The sequence below is a fragment of the Lynx rufus genome, unplaced genomic scaffold (genome assembly GCF_022079265.1).
Source record: "Lynx rufus isolate CCGP_SWC_20201006 ecotype Redwood Valley unplaced genomic scaffold, mLynRuf1.p SCAF_4, whole genome shotgun sequence".
NCBI classification, from domain to species: domain Eukaryota; kingdom Metazoa; phylum Chordata; class Mammalia; order Carnivora; family Felidae; genus Lynx; species Lynx rufus.
The window spans coordinates 138099999-138119347 of record NW_025814856.1 but is presented as its reverse complement, the minus strand read 5'-3'; the positions used below and the strand labels follow the sequence as shown (position 1 = coordinate 138119347).

Below are 19349 nucleotides of genomic sequence, written 5' to 3'. Positions count from 1 at the left end.
TGGCTTAGACAAAGATTTCTTAGGTATAATTCAAAAAGCACAATGAAAAATAAAAAGAAAAGCTGGACTATCAAAATTAAAAACTTCAGCTCTTCAAAAGAAAATAAAAGAAAATAAAAAGAAAATAAAGAAATAAAGAAATAAAGAAAATAACAAGAAAATAGATAAGCCACAGATTAGAAGAAAATATATTTTCAAAACACACAACTGATGAAGGACTTACATATGGAATATATAAAGAGTTAGCAAAATGCAATGTAAAGATTTAAACAGACAACTTCATGAAAGAAGATATATGGATTGCAAATAAGCAAATGAAAGATACTGCTTTCCATGGCCAAAGTCCAGGTCCTAAAATGATCTGGCCATTGGCAAACTATTCCATCTGCTTGCACCAGGTTCTTGTTGCCACATTGCTTCCAAAAACACCGGAGTAAGAATAATTTTCCCCCTCTGCTCCATTGATCCTTTCTCATTTTAAAAGATAAAACTGAATAAATAGTGACGTTATTAATCATAGGTTTAACGGATTTTCAGTATTCCTGAGTAGTAAAATATAAGGTGAAGTGTTTATTATTAGTAGTATAATTTCTTGGGTTTATACCAAACAAGTGTTCAAAATTCAAATTAAATACAATATATCAGAATTTTCTTTCAGAAAATTCATGTTTGTCTTATTCATAAGGAAAAAAAATCAATCTCAATTCATTTTGGTTTAAACAAAGTTGATGGCACCTAAAGAATAGTATGATCTGGAAACATTCTGACTCTGCCAGGACTTCATCAGTGGCATGAGAGATAAAGATTCATGAATGTTAATGGTAGATGCTAAAACAAATTCTTCTTCTCCCTGATTCAAAGAGGGATGATAGGGATGGTGGTCAAACAACTTAGGAAATGAGGAACCATATTAAAATCATGTTAATAAAGAATCACTAACGCTGAGGAAGCAAAACATTTCAAAACTCAATAAAATTGAGTATTTGAAAACAGCTGTAAAACATTTCCTGAAAAAACTAAACCCAGGTCAATGACTTTGGACTTAGGAAAAAAAAGTGGAAAAAGCTACATTAGTATCAAGTAACATGTTCAAGCAAAGTAAGATGATAAGGTCTTAAATTAACTATTCAGTCACATGAATTTTATAACAGATCTTACTCCCCATGAGTGTATTGATTATATAGGAATAGCCATAAATAAAACATTAATAATTGTTACTATGATTTAATATGTATTATTTCAAAATAAATTACTATATACAACTGTAGTAACTAAGTAACAAAATATCAGAAAATAGAAAAACTCAATCTTGTATGCCATAAAAATGTAAGATGAAGTATTATTCATTCAAAATTTATAATACATAAATTTCTAAAATACAGAAACATCATAACAGTGTTTGATTTCAACATAAATTTTCTTTTTTTTTCTTTTTTTTTTAAACGTTTATTTATTTTTGAGACAGAGAGAGATAGAGCATGAATTGGGGAGGGTCAGAGAGAGAGGGAGACACAGAATCTGAAACAGGCTCCAGGCTCTGAGCTGTCAGCACAGAGCCCGACGCGGGGATGGAACCCACGAACTGCGAGATCGTGACCTGAGCTGAAGTCGGACGCTTAACCGACTGAGCCACCCAGGCGCCCCTCAACATAAATTTTAAATTGTTTACTGTATTTTTATCTCCAAAGTTTTTATTTGAAAATGTAAAAGAAATAAAAAATCATCCTAATGTTCTGGTTGTTTTATTTGCTAATAAAAAGTTGTTATGAATAAGATTTTCAACATCTAGGTTACACATTCAATGGGTACTCAGCATAATTTTACTTTTAAAACATAGGGAAGAGAAATGAGATTATTTTTCCTAACCAAAGCATTTATGTGTATAGCATAGAGTCTCTTACATTTGTGTGCATATTTTAAACTTGTGATTTTTCTGCATATGCATGCTAAACTTTTGTAATTACCTGTTTTGTTTTCTTGAAAAATCTACCTAGCATCAGTTTACTTCTTTATTTTATCAGCCTTTTTTCATTTCACAAATTTCTGACAGAACTGTGTTTAATTCTAGGTCAAGTCCTTTGTAAACTAAGACAAAATAGTCTTTACTATTTAATAGTTTGCTATCTAGAGAGGGGAGAAAGAAACATTTAAAAGAGAAAAAAAATTATATACTGTGAAAAGTTGTTTTATGAAGTGACAGATGTTTGACATCCACATATTTGAATAATTTGTCATACTTAAGCCATTCATTAAAAAAGAAATAGGGGCTCCTGGATGGTTCAGTTGGTTGAGTGTCCCACTTTTGATTTTGTCTCAGGTCATGATCCCAGGGTTGTGGGACTGAACCTTGCCTCAGGGCTTAAGATTCTCTCTCTCTGTCTCACTCTCTCTCACTCTCTCTTTCTCTCAAATAAAAATTAAAAAAGAAAACATAAAAAATGAAATAGAATACTACTCAAAGAATAAATTCACCCAACCAAGTCTAAACGATAACTCCAATGGTAGTCAGAATTAAGCTCTATATTTAGAACTAAGGCCAAATGAAATTATAGTAAGCAGTATAAATATTTTAAAAGTAACTTGAAATACTATACAGCTTCCAAATTACTAGAATGGGACACAAAAGGAAAAGGGCAGTCTAGATTCTCCATGAGAGAAAAACAATGGAGAAGATGCAGAATCAATAATATTATAAATAAAATACTATTTAACTGAGTATAAATGAAAATGAGTTAAAATCCTATAAAAAATAAAACTCCTCTCTTAATCCTTGAAGAACTAAAAATTGACATGAAAATACACAGAGAACAATGATAATAAAACAACTACGTAGTAGGACCTATGAAATCACACTAAATCATTTAATGGAAAATTCACTGCTTTAAATTGTCACTTTACTAGGTAAGAAATTAACATGAAAGGATTAAGAAGGATATCTATCAGCATCCTTCACCATATTAACAAATGAAAGGAAAAATCAGTTATACAACCACATCCATGAAATTACTGCAAATTTAAAGGACCATTTTGTTTCTAAGTTTTGGGAGGGGGGTGGAGAAACAGGCAGAAAGAGAATCCCAAGCAGGCTCCACACTACTGGTGCAGGGCTCAACACAGGGCTGGATCTCACCACCCATGAGGTTGTAAACTGAGCTGAAATCAAGAGTTGGATACTTTATCCGACTGAGCCACCCAGGTGCCCGTAATTTTTTAACAACAATTACTAGCAACTACTTGGAATGAATTATAAGTTTTGATTTCTTCTCCTCTGTTTACTTCTTTTATAATTTTCTATTTTCATTTTCTTAAATTCATTTTGTTGCATTGAAGTACCTCTGTTTATTTTTTTTCAGGAATATTCACAGTTAAAAAGCTTTCTTAGTCTTTGAAAACCTGAATATTTCCATCTTCTTAGTTCATTGAATTATTTAGTATAGAATTATAAAATCAACTTATATCTCCCAAAAGAAAGAGTTGTACCTATTGCTCTGTTGTTATAAGCAATACATTGATCATTTAAAAAGACTAAGATAGGGGCTCCTGGGTGGCTCAGTCAGTTAAGAGTCTGACTTCTGGTTGGGTCATGATCTCACTGTTCTTGGGTTTGAGCCCCATGTTGCCCTCTGGCTCTGTCCTGACAGCTCAGAGCCTGGAGCCTGCTTCAGATTCTGTGTCTCCTTCTGTCTCTGTCCCTCCCCCACTCATGCTCTGTCTCTGTCTCTCAAAAATAAATAAATGTAAAAAAATTAAAATAAATAAGAAGACTGAGATATATACACATACACATATATATTAATGTGTGTGTGTGTATCTATCTATATATATAGATATATAGATAGATACACACACACACACTAATTAATCATTGTGATTTGCTATAGTAATTTTAGACGGTATTGTAAGAATAAAAAAGTTTTCCTCTGTTCTTAGTTTGCTAAGAGTTTTTTGGTCATGTTATATTTTTATTATTTCTTGATTTATTGGTATTTAAAGAATATTGAGGTATAACATAAAGTGTTATGTTACCTTCAGGTACATGATATAATGATTCAGCAATTTTATATATTATTCAGTGCTCACCATGATAAATGTATTCCTAATTCCATTTATTTATTTCATTCATCTCTCACTCTCCTCTCCCCTGGCAACCACAAGTTTTTTCTGTGTATTTAAAATTCTGTTGTTTTCTTCGTCTTTTTTTTGTATGTTTGCTTATTTTGTTTCTTAAATCCCACATAAAAGTGAAGTCATATGGTATTTGTCTGTCTCCATCTGACTTATTTCACTTAGCATTTCACTTATTATTATACCCTCCAGATCCATCCATGTTGTTGCAAATGGCAAGGTCTCATTCGCTTTTTGTGGCTGAAAAATATTTCACTATACACACACACACACATGCACATACACACACACCCTATCCTTTCATTTGTTGATGAAACGCCATACTGTTTTACACAGTGGCTGCACCAATCTGCATTCCCATCAACAGTGCACAAGTGTTCCTTTATCTATACATCTTTGCCAACAGTTGTTATTTCTTGTCTTTTTTATCTTAGTCATTACGACACATGTGGGGTGATATCTCATTGTGGGTTTGGTTTGCATTTCCCTGATGATAAGTGATGGTAAGGAACTTTTCATGTGTCTGTTGGCCACTTGTATGTCTTCTTTGAAAAATGTCTATTCAGATCCTTTGCCCCATTTTTAACCAGATTATTTGTGCTTGGTGTTGAGTTATATAAATTACTTATATATTTTAGATATTAACCCATTATTGGATATATTCTTTGCAAATATCTTCTCCCATTCAACAGGTTCCTTTGTCTTTTTGTTGATGGTTTTTCTCACTGTGAAAAATATTTCTATTTTGGTATAGTCCCAATAGTTTATTTCTGCTTGAGAAGATACATCTAGAAAAATGTTTCTATGGCTGATGTCAAAGAAATCACTGCCTATGTTTTCTTCTAGGAGTTTTTTTTTTAATTTTTTTAAACAGTTATTCATTTTGGAGAGTGAGAGAGACAGAGCATGAGCAGGGGAGGGGCAGAGAGAGAGGGAGACACAGAATCTGTAAGTTATTTCAACTGTAGTTCAAAGAATTACTATTAATTTTATATAATCTGCTTACCTAAGTAAAATCATTATTTCTATTACTCAGAAGTCTCTATTAATAGTCCACAGACTTATAAGGAGGTGAATTAGAACACAAATTATTTTGTGTAAGGGTGATACCTTGTATGCAAAGGGAGACTGAAATTGAGAGATGCCTTATTTTGCTTCTGATCTGCTTGGTCAGACAAAACATCTGTTTCAATTAAATTTTAAGAGAACTCTACCCGGTAAATGTTTGATTCTAGAGTTTTATTTATTCTATATTGGTCAATTATTTGTCTGATCCATTGTCCACAGAACATAAAAACATCCCTAGACCACTTCTGCTTTTTCCTTGAAAAAATAAGAGGCCCGCTGGAATTATAAATGCTGGGGCAGAAAAGATGACCACAAATAAGTAGTCTTAGGTGCAAAACAGGTGTTAGAACTGCATGGGGTAAAACACTAGTTTTGACATAACGAAGAGTGTTAAAAAGATCTTTTTTCAACTATTTTCGGGTTGCTGTCTAGGATACCCTGACTGGTTTCAATCTCCCTGAAGAAGCCTGAATTTGACACTAGAATTTAAGTAACAGTAGAGGCTTGGCCCATTTATAGTCAATTGTAGGAACTGTGAATTACCGTGAAGTTCAAATATGCCTAGAAGGGGAGATTCAATCGTTCAAAAATGAAGTCTGGTGGTCAATAATCATCTAAGAATGGTAAGCTGGTATACTGTGTTAAATGAACAAATCAGTAGAAAAAAGTGTTAAATCTAAGAGGTAATTCCAGATGTCATACATATCAAGTAGTTTTTGTTTGTTTTGTTTGTTTTTATGAATTAGGATCTCAAAGGTCTAAATTGTCTTCAAGGCTTCCTATTATAGGTTAATGTTTCCTGAGATTGTTGCCAGCTTCCATGCATAAGAGAAGGCTTGGAATATGCGTTTACTATTATATACCTTCCGAAGATGCTTGTGACTTCTTCCATTCTCTCAAGCTGCAAAATACCTCTCTGTCTTAATAAATGAGTTTCTGCGTATCCTTCCTATACCCAAGCTGATGATAGGGCCCTGTTCCCATTCTTCATCAACTTTATTTTAGGCAATAATCCTAGAATGACACAGGTGCCTCTCATTCACATTAACTTCCCTTTCACTTCAGAGCCTATATACCTCCTTGTCTACTAGCATCGAAAATACTTCCCATACCTGTTCTGTTCTCAATGCTAGCTTAGCACTGAATCAGATTTGACAAATAATCTTTGTCCTTGAACATGACCTCACCTTTTATTGGCTTTTTCCCAGGATCTAATTAATATTTATGTTCTGTCATTGTTTCAGATACCACTCCACTTGTGGATTTTTTTTCATTCTCCACTGCTTTAATTTTGTGAAAAAAATAATTTCAAATATATATTAAACTTAAGCTGAATGAAAATTCTTAATGAAGGTGGTCTGGTGATTTTGTTTACAAAAACATGGCCACTGTTCCTTGGCCTTAAAATGTCAAAAAGGATACCTTAAAAGGCTTTGTGTTTGGGGGCGCCTGGGTGGCGCAGTCGGTTAAGCGTCCGACTTCAGCCAGGTCACGATCTCGCGGTCCGTGAGTTCGAGCCCCGCGTCAGGCTCTGGGCTGATGGCTCGGAGCCTGGAGCCTGTTTCCGATTCTGTGTCTCCCTCTCTCTCTGCCCCTCCCCCGTTCATGCTCTGTCTCTCTCTGTCCCAAAAATAAATAAACGTTGAAAAAAAAAAAAAAAAAAAAAAAGGCTTTGTGTTTGCATGTGTCAGCACCGGAACATAGGGACTGACTCTGGCATCCACTGTCAGAAGTTCTTCAGCTACCAGAGTGTCAAGTCTCTTAAGCAGATCATTTCAAAGACACCACTTACACAAATTCTTCATCTCTGGATTTGCTTTGAGTCTTATGTTTTCAGCATCATCTCCATTAAGTCACTGTGATGAAGTGCGTGTACAATTTGACATACCTGGATCCATACAGAGAGCTGGAGAATATTGAAAAACATCAGCTTCATAGCCAGTTTCATCCTCAAACTCCAGAAGAGTAGCTGATTCTGGGTTTTCATGATCATCCAAGAGAACTGGGGGGTAATTCTAGGCATTAGCCTCCTATGGGCAGTCAGAACTGTTTCCCCAGAATGAGGCACTCATCACAAGTTCTTTTCAGGGGTGAGATAACTGCCATACCATCATTCAACTGCCCTTTTTCTGGTTGTACTTTTTATAGTTCCCAAGTTCTACATTTACCAGTAGGATCCACGTCCATTGCCTTTTCAAGCTTGAACCATTTTCCCTCTGAAATGAACTCCTTTGAAATAAAAGCCTGTTTGGTATATTGAGAATTGGTTCTTGGTTTTCCATTTTCAAATCAGTTAGTTTTCAATGTCCTCAAGCAAGAAGTTCATGGCCAGGGTTTGGGGTAAAGGAAAGGTTATACCTTTGGAAAAGAGAATGAAAGAAGAAAAGACAAGTCCAAGGTAACAGTCTCAGAAGGTGCCAGTGTTTCACAGCCCCACCAAACCATTTCAGCCTTCTCTGCAATTTTAAGACAATAATTTGTGTTGTTTTCAGCCATTAAATTTATGGTGGTAGTTTGTTAAAGCAGCAATTGGAAACTAATGCAGATGGGAAAGGCCATCTTAAGAAGAAGAATCTGCAAAATCAAAGACTTGAGTCATGACCTTTTCAGAAAATGAGGGGGGTGTGGAGTGTTTTGAGTCCATATTCTGGTATAAGAAGGGCTGATGAAGAGATTCATACCAATTGAGGTAGGAAAGGTTACTTAAAAACAAGACAAAGGTCTTCTGCATTTTTAAAGTAGATTTCTATCTTATAAAATAATTCTGGCAGTAATGAGAAGAAATACTGGAGGTATAAAGACCAAGAAGATTCTTATATTCACTATGATTTTACCATATTCTAGCCATATTAGCCTTTCACAAATGCTTAAAAGAACACAAAAGGAGGTAGATTTAGTTGAATCTAAAAATGTCCTCTACCATGCTTTTTTCTTTGTTCATAATGATTCCTTATTCTGTCTTCTTTTCTTGTAACAGTGAGCATAAAAAAAAATCATTACAATATGAATAGCAGTATACTGTAATTTCTCCTAGGTAGCTTACCATACGGTACCTGTCTCTGTTATTTAATTTAACTTGATCTGTTGAAATTCAGGCTTGTAAGGGCTCATATGTCATACTCATTAAAATGTCATATTGTTTAAAGAATCTAATTCCAAAGAGATCTGCATACTTTAATATAATAGGAAACATTTTTATGCTCTACAGCTAAGAGGTAAAAATTCAAAAAGTGCCCAATGAACAAAATAAAATATATTTTACATAATGTTGATCATTAGGTAGAACAATAGGCAAGTCATTTTGCCTATTCAAATCTTTGGTTTCATAATTCATTTGTCCAGGAAAGTACAACTGATTTTGGATGAATACACTTAAATAACTAGAGCAATGTAATTTGGCATTTAATTTGTCTACCTATAACAATAAACAACTTAAAAAATAATTCGCAATCCCAAAGGATACGAAAGTAAAGAACATTGCTGCTTATTCACCATTAATAATAAAACGTGCAAATTAGCACAAACTTGACCTATTATTTTATGCTATCTAAAGCATAAATTTTTTAAGTTATCTAATTTAAGAAATATTGCAGTGAAAATAATATACATATTTTATTTATAACTGAAGAGTTCATTATTTTTACAATGTGAAATCTACATTTATTTTAAAAATCTTCTTTGAAAAATTCAGAAAACTGAGACAAAAGTTGCATTTTTAATTACCTAATATTTAAATTTTTTTTAAGATTTAGCTTTAAATGCAGTTGTAGCTATACTGAAACAATATTTTGGAATTATTATTAGTTTTGAGAAACAAATGACCACTCTTGATTTTAGGCATAGCGTTATCACCTGTTTCACGTGTTCAGAGATTTCTCCTTATTTCCATCAATCTTGTGTATTTAATTAATACTGCTGAAGGTTATAAGAAATCCCTTGAAGATATTTTGGTATCCTCAGAATAGCAGACAGGGTAGTTGGAGGCACAGAGAAATTTGTGTGATCTGAGGTCTGATTTGTATCCAGTTGCTTAGGTTCTCTAAGTATCTGCTATTCAAAATAATAACTTATCTTTTTATATGGTATCTATATTACTAATTCAATTTTCTATTCTTACTAAACTGGCTAGAATATTTAGAATACGCTAAAAATATTGTGTTAAGTAGAGGTACAAATATCTTACTCCTGGTTTTGATATTCATGACTAGTGCTTCGCTTTTATTATGATGTGTACAATTAAATTTTGGTAAAGTTTATCATATTTAAGTGCTTTTCTTATAGTCCAATTTCATTTAAATTTTTATTTGAAATATTTGCTCAAATTCATAAAATAGTTTTTATGTTTATTTTTTTAATTAGTCTCTGATGAAGGAAAATGAAGTATGCTTATTTTTTTTAATTGTGCACTATAATAAAGATACAACTTTATAAAGTTGTATCTCCTATTTAAATTTGTGGACGTGAGATTACTGGGTTCAAAGGAAATACATTGATTAGTTGGATATTACCAAATTCCCTTCCTTAGGCATGTGGCATGCCTCAGTAATTCATAGGAGTGCTTTTTTTCTCACACAGCCTTACCACAGAGTGAGCTGTAATATCTCTATGTATGTATGTATGTATGTATGTATGTATGTATCTATCATCTGTCTACCTATCTATTGATCTACCTATATATCTCATAGTTTATCTAAATTTTGCCAGTCTTGTAAGTGAAAAATATCTCGGTGTAAATTTTACATTTCCCTTATATATGAAAAATTAAATAACTTTTCATGTATGCAAGGCCCTCTCTGCATTTTTTATAAATTTTGTTTATGTTTTTGCCTACTTTTTGGAGATTTTTTTAAGACTTTATTTTTTAAATAGTTTTTGTTCACAAAATTGAAAGGAAAAATACCTTTGATCCACTGTATTGTCTTTGCTTCTTTGTGAAACAGTAGTTAACTATATTTATGGTGCTCTTTTTCTAAGCTCTAAAGTCTGTTCTAATTTTATTTATCTGTTCTTCCACACATACCACACTCTCTTGATTACTGTAGCTTTTAAAAATTTTTTTTTACATTTATTTATTTTCGAGAGACAGAGAGAGACAGAGAATGGGTGGGGAAGGTGCAGGGACAGAGGGAAAGAGAGATTCTGAAGCAGACTCCAGGCTCTGAGCTGTCAGCACAGAGCCCGACACAGGGCTTAAACTCATGAACAGCGAGATCGTGACCTGAGCCGAAGTTGGATGCTTAACCAACTGAGCCACCCAGGAGCCCCTTACCGTAGTCCTCTATCTGTTCTTCTCCTTCAATATCATGTTGGCTATTTTGGTTCCTTTGCTTCTCCATACAATCTTTAGAATCATTTTTTTTATATCCGCAAAACAATTTTCTGATATTCTGACTGGGATTGCATTAAATTTATAGATCAAGTTTGGAAAAACCGGCATCTTGACATTATTGTGTATGCTTATCCATGAACATGCACTATATCTCTATAGTTCTTTGATTTCCTTCATCAGAGCTTTTTGGGTTTTCCTTATATTGATTTTATATATATTTTGTTAGACTTATTCATAAATATATCATTTTTGGTGCAAATGGTGTTGCTTTTAATTTCAAATTGCACTTGTTCATTGATGGCATATAGAAAAATATATTTTTAAATATTTCTTTATTTTTGAGATAGAGAGAGAAAAAATCATGAGTGGAGGAGGGGCAGAGAGAGAGGGAGAGAAAGAACCTGAAGCAGGTCCCACACTCAGTGTGGAACCTGATGCAGGACTCAATTTTATGACTGTGAGATCATGACCTGAGCTGAAATTGAGTCAATTGCTTAACTGACTGAGCCACCCAGACACCCACTTATAGAAAAATATTTTGCATATTAACTTTGTGTACTGAAACCTTACTGTAATAGCCTACTAACTTGAGGTTTTTTTGTCATTTTTTTCATATTTCTACATAGACAATCATGTCACTACAAAGACAGTTTTATGTCTTCCTGTTAAATCAGTACACCATTTGTTTCCTTTTCTTGTCTTATTGCACTAGCAGGAACACTGAATTTCTTAGCATTAATTATGATGTTAGCTATAGGTTTTTTGTAGATAAACTTTATCAGATTGAGGAAGGTATGCCTCTCTTCCTTGTTTACTGAGAGTAATGTTCATGAACAGCTGTTAGTTCTGTCAAATAATTCTTCTGCATATGTTGATATGATCACGTGATTTTTCTTTTCATTTAGTTGATGTTAAGGATCGCAGTTATGGATTTTCAGATATTGAACCAGCCTTACATATCTAGGATAAGTTCCATTTGGTAATGGTGTAAAATTCTTTTTACATATTGTTGGATTCCATTTGTTAATATTTTGTTGAGAATTTTTACATCCTTGTTCATGACAGAAATTGACCTAGAGTTTTATTATAATGTGTTTTTGTCTGCTTTTGGTATCAGAGTAATGTTAGCCTCAAACAATGAGATCCATGTAGTCCCTCTGCTTCTATTTCCTGAAAGAGATTGTAGAGAATTAGTATAATTCCTTAATTTTTTGGTAGAATTCACTAATGAAACAATCTGGATCCAGTGCTTTCTGTTTTGGACTTTTGAATTGGCTAACAGTCAACAATGTGTTGAATATTAATGTGAAGAGTAGGATACCCTTTACTTTTCCTTTTTTTTCAATGTTATTGGAAATATCACTCATGTTACTGCATTTAGCAAGATTCTGGCTTTAGGGTTAAGATTATATAAATTACATAATTACGTGGGTTATGTTAAAAATTAAATATCAAATATTATTTTCTTGAGGTTTTTTTTTTTCCTCCACCAGGAACAGTTATAAATTGAGCAAATGTCTTTCCATCATCTCTGGAAACAACTAGATAATTCTCTCCTTATCTGTTAATATAGTGTGTAAAAAGAGTTAACATAGCAGACCAAATTGCTATTCTTTGAAAAACCTGCCTATAAATGTGACCCTTGCTGGCATCTAGGAACTTGGATTTTGGGAGGATCACCATTGATTTAATGGATGAGTGGTTCACTGCCTAAATTCTCTGCACAAGCAATGGGGTTTACATTAACTCCTTTATTTTCATCTAGGAGTCTAGAATTTTGATAAATGCTGGGCAGAATGCACATGTGTAACCAGCCTGTCTAGGAAACCCTGGATACTAAGTCCCTGATGAGCTTTCCTGATCGACAAGATTTCACAAACATTGTCAAAACTTGTTGCTGAGGGAATTAAGTATGGCCTGTGTGAGTCCACTGCAAGAGAACTCTTGGAAACTTGTACCTGTTTTCATCTAGAGTTTTTTTCATATGCCTTTCTCCTTTGCTGATTTTCTTTCTATCCTCTTACTGTAATAAATCATTGATAGTGCTGCTATAAACATTGGAGTACATGTGCCCCTATGAATCAGAGAATTACAGTTTTCCACAGTTTTCCATACAGTTTTCCACAGTGCCTGCACCTAGAGTAGGGTCAATTTAGAAATCATAGTTTCCTAGAAAGTTCCCATTTCATCTTTCAAATATTTTGCAGAAAAATGTTAAGATTTTTAAAAATATGTATTCAATTTTCATTATTACTCCCCTCTTATCCTTTCTGATTACTTATGTTTTCTTTATCTAGTTATTGGTATTTTTTGTGAAAATTTTCTAAAAAATATAATTTTTATCTAGTAATTTTATATCAGCTGTCTTATCTCTACATTGTTGATTTTTTCTTTTCTTTTCTTTTCTACATTTTTAAATTTTTGCTTCATTCTTGACTCTTTTGCTCTTTTGTTTCTCTTGTTTTTCTATCATCATACTATTTTTGATCTAGGAATTTCATTCACTTACACTTTTAATATTAATGAAAGGGTTTAAGATGTTCATATATTATGTTATAGAATGCCTCCATCCTCATTAATTTTTGGAAAAATAATTAATTTTAGATCATATTTTACTTTTCATTAAAGAGTTTAAAAAATAGGAAAGTTACAGAAATAACGGAGATATAGTTTACATACAATTATAATACATTACAAACATTAAAAAGCTCACTTGTTTTAAATCTCTAGATTAACCATGAACAGCTGCAACAATTGTGCAGTTTAATAGCTATAAATACTCTTCACCTTTCACTAGAAAACTTCCTAAAACAGAATATGAAACAGCTCGAAACTAATAGGAAAATCATGTTTTTTTTTTTTTTTGTTTTTTTTTTAAATTTTTTTTTTTCAACGTTTATTTATTTTTGGGACAGAGAGAGACAGAGCATGAACGGGGGAGGGGCAGAGAGAGAGGGAGACACAGAATCGGAAGCAGGCTCCAGGCTCCGAGCCATCAGCCCAGAGCCCGACGCGGGGCTCGAACTCACGGACCGTGAGATCGTGACCTGGCTGAAGTCGGACGCTTAACCGACTGCGCCACCCAGGCGCCCCGGAAAATCATGTTTTTGAAATAGAGCATCTTGACTTTCCTATTTCTACCTGATAGAGGCCAAAGAACTTCAATAGTTCACAGGCTATGCTGAGACAAATTAGAAAGAAACATAAAATAGAGATATTTGTGTAGAGTACATTGCCCAGAGATGCAACAAATTGGTCTTTCTAAAAATGATATGGTGCAATGGAGACAGCTAAGAGCTTGTTAGCAATTCCTACAGGTCTCAAGGGGTTTAAACTGTTCAGAAACAGAACAGAACATGGTTCAGTATATTTTCACAGACATTCGAAAGTTTTTGCAAAAGTCACTCTGGAAATCTTCAGGGAAAAACATACTTTGCTACTGTTTCCTGATAACTTTCTCTATCCTCAGAATAATCCTCAAAACTATCTTGGATTGGCCCCCATAGCCCATGAATCTGGCAATATTGATGGGAGCCATGCCATTTGGACAGCTTGACCTGACTGAAGCCATGTTAGTGGGTAAGAGTGTCACTTTTTAATTATGGTAGGCAAGTTTCCTGAAGTGACACTCATTGTGAAATATGTTCTGCATATTTTTGTCTTATTTTTTTCTTTTTGTTACTTACCTGCATAGAAGCATCTAGTATTTAATGATGATTCCTATATTTATATGTCTTATATTTCTCTAGCCTCTTGATTCCCCCTATGAATGTATTCTCCCACATCATCTACTTCCTTATATGATCATTAAAAAAACCTTTCATTAGTTATTCCATGTGGTTTCCCCTCAGTAATTCATTAATCTTGTAAATCTTCCCGGTCAAGGCACCACCCTCTCTCACCTAAATTATTTTAATAGCTTCCTAACGGGCCTTTCTGATTTGTTCCCCTAGAGTCTATTCTTAACATGACAGCCGCCATGATGATAAACAGTGTCCCTCCTTTGTTGAAATGCTTCCAATATAATGGCTTCTTGTATCTCTAAGAGATAAAGCCAAATTATTTAAAATGACCACCAAAATCCAACATGTTCTCTCTCTATATAGCCTTTCTCTCTCCTATCTCCCTGACTTTACCTCCTACCACTTCTCTTCTTCTTTAGCATTTCACATTCCCTGGATGCAGTCCTAGAGGTATTACATTGAGTTTGCTGCCTGTTTCTTCAAAGCTTTTCCTCAAGGCAACGGAAATGGAGAAAGAGTTTGTGAGATTCTTGTAGAAAGTATATTATAGTTCCACTTAAAACATTGTGAATATTTAGTCATTTTTAGGGACTCTTTTTTCTCTTAATAAGTAACAGAAAATTTAAAATGTAGTTTCAGAAAAAAAATATCGAGATCAGAAATCTCTGTTCACTTAAAGCATATATTTAAAGCATATATTTAAATTTCCATTACTAAACTTAGACTTTACAGTTACCACCTTGCAGTCAAAAGCTGCTAAATTATATTAGCCTACCAAGATAAACCAGTTAGCTAAAATAAATTTTGTCATGGTTAATATTTTATTTGAAAAAACTATGCTACAAATGACTCTTTCATAGTAAATATTATTATGTTTGTCCATAATTCCAGGCCTTTTTAAAAGATATACAGAAGCATTTCCAATAACTTATAAACTCATAGAATTTTAAAATCTCTTCAGAAAACAATTTTAAAGAAAAGGGGCAAGTGGTTTTGGGGAAACATTTTTATTGAGTCTTAGATCATATTATCTTGCTTAATTATTATAAAAATCAATGTGAGTATTTTATCTCCTTTTAAGGGAAACTGAGTCTCAGAAAGGCAAAATGGTTCTTTCAATGCTATACAGCAAATATGTCTCAGAATTGGGACTTAAATCATTTGTGTCTAACTATAAACATTCTGCTCTTCTCACTGTGCCACCCCATGGTCTCTTAGACAATAGTAACTACTTTTTATATAATGACCACAAACATGTACTCATTGGTTTTAAAATCTTTACATATCAGAAAAAATGTATAATATCTGATAACATATTAAATTGAATTTGTTAAAATAATAAGGCATTTAAATATACACTATGATATATTATGTAGATATTTTAAGTGTAGCATTTTTTTCTTAAAGGAAAATTTTGGCAATTAGGATAATTTTAGAAAAAGACAATATTCTTTTCCTGGCGTATAATTTATATAAGTAAAACTCATTACTTTTGAGGTAGCTCTGTAAGTCTTGGTAAAAGTACTCAGAAGTGTAGTTATCACTTCAATGAAGATACAGAACCCTTCCATCACTCCAAAATATTGCAGCCCGCCTCTCTGTGTTTCAATCCCTACACCCACCTCTAACTACTAATAATCACTGATCTGTTTTTATGTGTTTTTGTTGTTGTTCATACTGTTTTTCCTTTTCCAGAATATCATATAGTTGAAATCATGTTAAAGGTAGCCTGTTGAATATGGCTTTTCACTAGCATAATGCATTTGAAATTTATCTATGCTGTTGCATCTATCAAGGTGTTGTTCTTTATCATTGCTGAATAAATACTTCATTATATGGATATATCACATTTGCTTATTCATTTACTTTTTCCTTCCATAATTTGGCAATAATGAGTCTAACTACTATAAATTTTCTGGGAAGATTTTTGCTTGAACATTAAGTTTCATTTATGTTGGATAAATACCTAAAAAAGGGATTGCTGGGTTGTATATAAATGTTGCTTAAATTTATATGAATCTGCCAAACCACTTCTAGAGTGGTTGCACTGTAAAAGTAAATTTAATATTGTATTATGACTGTACCTGCTCAACAACTGAATTTCCTAATACTGGTACCATATTTTAATCTACTATGAAAATCTATGTTCTAGAAAAATTCAGCAATTTATCCTAAATATTTTCCACTTAGTCAAGTTGACTTCACAGTATTTGGACTTGTATCTTAATAGTGGAGACTTCAGATAATAATAAATAACAAACTAGTAGTAAGTTGAAATATTTTTTAAATGAATGTGTTCAGTAATTTTCTCATTTAAATGATTAATATGTACTTCAAAAATTCTAATTAATTACAATATTAAAGTATTATAAATTAAACCTAAATCTTTTGAATAATTAGAGTAACTATATTAAAGCTGGAATTCAGAAAACTTTCTTTTAGAATAATGTTCAACTTGAAATAAAGTAACAGTCAGATCTTCTTATGCAAAACAAATTTAGCAACGTTGATGTGACAGCCAGTCTTTCAAAACTACATTTTATTTTCATATGCCTATTCAAAGGGCATATTAATATTTGTGACAACTGGTCTTTTTCTAGAAAACTCCCAACATGTGGGACATTAATTAATGGGCCAAAATGGAAATACGGCAACTTCTGCACTTGGAGTACCATTTCCCAAATGGATCTAATGTTGGTTGTATCACTGAAGAAAAGTCTCATTAGGATCACATGTGTGTCAGCCCTTTGCTGTTTGACTATTCTATGATTTGATCATGAAAATCTTGCTGAATGCAAAATATACCATAAATATGATGGCTAGATCAAATGACCTTCTTCTCCCATAACCTCCTAACAATACTTGTGGTTGACCAACAACTTCATCTTAAAATATAAGAACTGTTTAAATTACTTACCTCTGTGACTATTCCTTCTACCACAATTAATTCTTTTTACTCCCTAAACCTTATGGGCTGTTAAGTTTCAGTATTGATAACATAGTCTTCTCTCTACACTCCAAAAAATTTGAAATCTCACATTTTCCAAGTTTATAATTTATATTACCATTATCTCCTTTTGAATGAGTGTCTATGCCTATTTCTAATGATTCTTCTGAGCTTATGTTTCACTCATCCTTCAGCATATCTACCGTTTGCTCATAAGCAGCAGAAAATTGCAACCAAAACCGAATACTTCATTTTATCTAATGAAATATGATTCTTCTCCAAAAGCTTAGTAAAATTCACCAAGTTACCCAGGATGGAAACATTGATCATTAATACCCTCCCCTCTCTTTTATCTACCTAACTATGATCCTATCAGGTTTTCTCTCACCAAGGCTAATCTTTTCCAATTCTTTCTCTCTTCTTTCAAATATAGCATTCTACTTCAAGTTCTCATGCCTATTTCCTTGATCATTTAATGTTCTCCTAATTGGCCTCATTTTTTAAGCCTTTATCCCTTCTTACTTTATATCTCTCCAAAGTGAATGTTCATTTACTCTGTATATTTCAACAATTGCTGTGGTTTCATATTTATAACAAAGTGGGGAAGAAATTCCATCACCTGTCATCATGATGTCAGTTTTTCTTTCCAGCTTAACTACTCTCAGTTTTTAGAATCTCTGTGTACAAGGGAAATTAGACTGCTTAAATGTGCTTTAGATTTATTTTTAGTTCCTCTGTGCCTTTCTTATGCTTATTTCTGATTCCACTGTATTCTCATGTGTGTGTGTGTGTGTGTGTGCACTCACACGTGTGCATATGTACATGTATCTCTAGAGCATACCAGTACTTTCTATTTCCTTCTGTATATTTTTACATACTTTCCAAGCTTTATACAATGGATATAATTTACATAAGATTATACATGATTCCTGTTGATAAGGAAAATAGGTTCAACAATAATCTTTAATACAAATATACCCGTATCTATCTTGAAAGTAAATTTCATTGCAATGAATCTTTCCCTAACTCCTTCAATCTGATACCATGTATCTTTCTCTTTGGACTCCTACGACTCATCTTTAAAGCATTATAAACTTGATTCACACATGCAATTCTTCAGTAAGGTTAAGAATCATTAATGATTCCTTCCTGCACTCACACCATAAAAAACTGGTCAAACTCTTTGTGTATTTTTAAACATTTTTCAAACCTTCCAGTTTCAAACACTACTACCCAGGTGTGTATACCTAATATTACTTTGCCTGAGTTACATCCTAGCATTCACATTGGTTCTTTTTCCCTCTGGTTTCTTTTCTCGACAAAAGCATCCTCCATCTAAAATAAGATTTTGCATGTATTACTGACATATACCACAAATATGGTTGAAAAATAATGAATCAAAACAAATGTAAGAAAATAGAGATAACATTGAATTTTGCTTACTCACTGGCTAGATAACTAAATCCAAATTCATTAGAACTACATACAGATTTTTCATACAAGCCATTCCTATAAATATCTTCACATATCTAGTTGAAGTTTTATAGATAGATTTTTGTTGAAAAAAATATCTTGGGGGCACTTGAGTGGCTTAGTCGGTTAAGCGTCTGATATCGGCTCAGGTCATGATCTCGCAGTTTGTGGGTTTGAGCCTCACGTTGGGCTCTGTGCTGATAGCTCAGAGCCTGGAGCCTGCTTTGGAATCTGTGTCTCCCTCTCTCTCTGCCCCTCCTCCACCCATGCTCTGTCTGTCTCTGTCTCTCTCTTTCTCTCAAAAATAAGCATTAAAAAAATCTTTTTAAAAAAGAACAAAAATCTTGGATAATGCTGAAGATTATCAATCATCTATAGCAGTTTTCTTCAAAATATGATTCAGGCATCTGATGATGTGCAAAGACTTTCCAAGAGATATGTATGCAGACATAGTCATTTTTAATGGCACAATGTCTAGATCCTCAACTGTTATGTGTACTATTTTTTTAATGTTTATTTATTTTTGAGAGAGAGAGAGAGAGAGTGCAGGGGAGGGACAGAGAGAGATGGAGACAGAGAATGTGAAGCAGGCTCCAGGCTCTGAGCTGTCAGCACAGAGCTCAATGTGGGGCTAGAACTCACAAACTGCGAGATCATGACCTGA

At 33.3% G+C, this 19349-nt stretch overlaps 1 pseudogene; it reads right to left on the bottom strand.

The window, feature by feature from the left end:
• LOC124523457 (ADP-sugar pyrophosphatase-like) overlaps window positions 1-19349 on the bottom strand; it is a 139421-nt pseudogene that overhangs the window by 20680 nt on the left and 99392 nt on the right.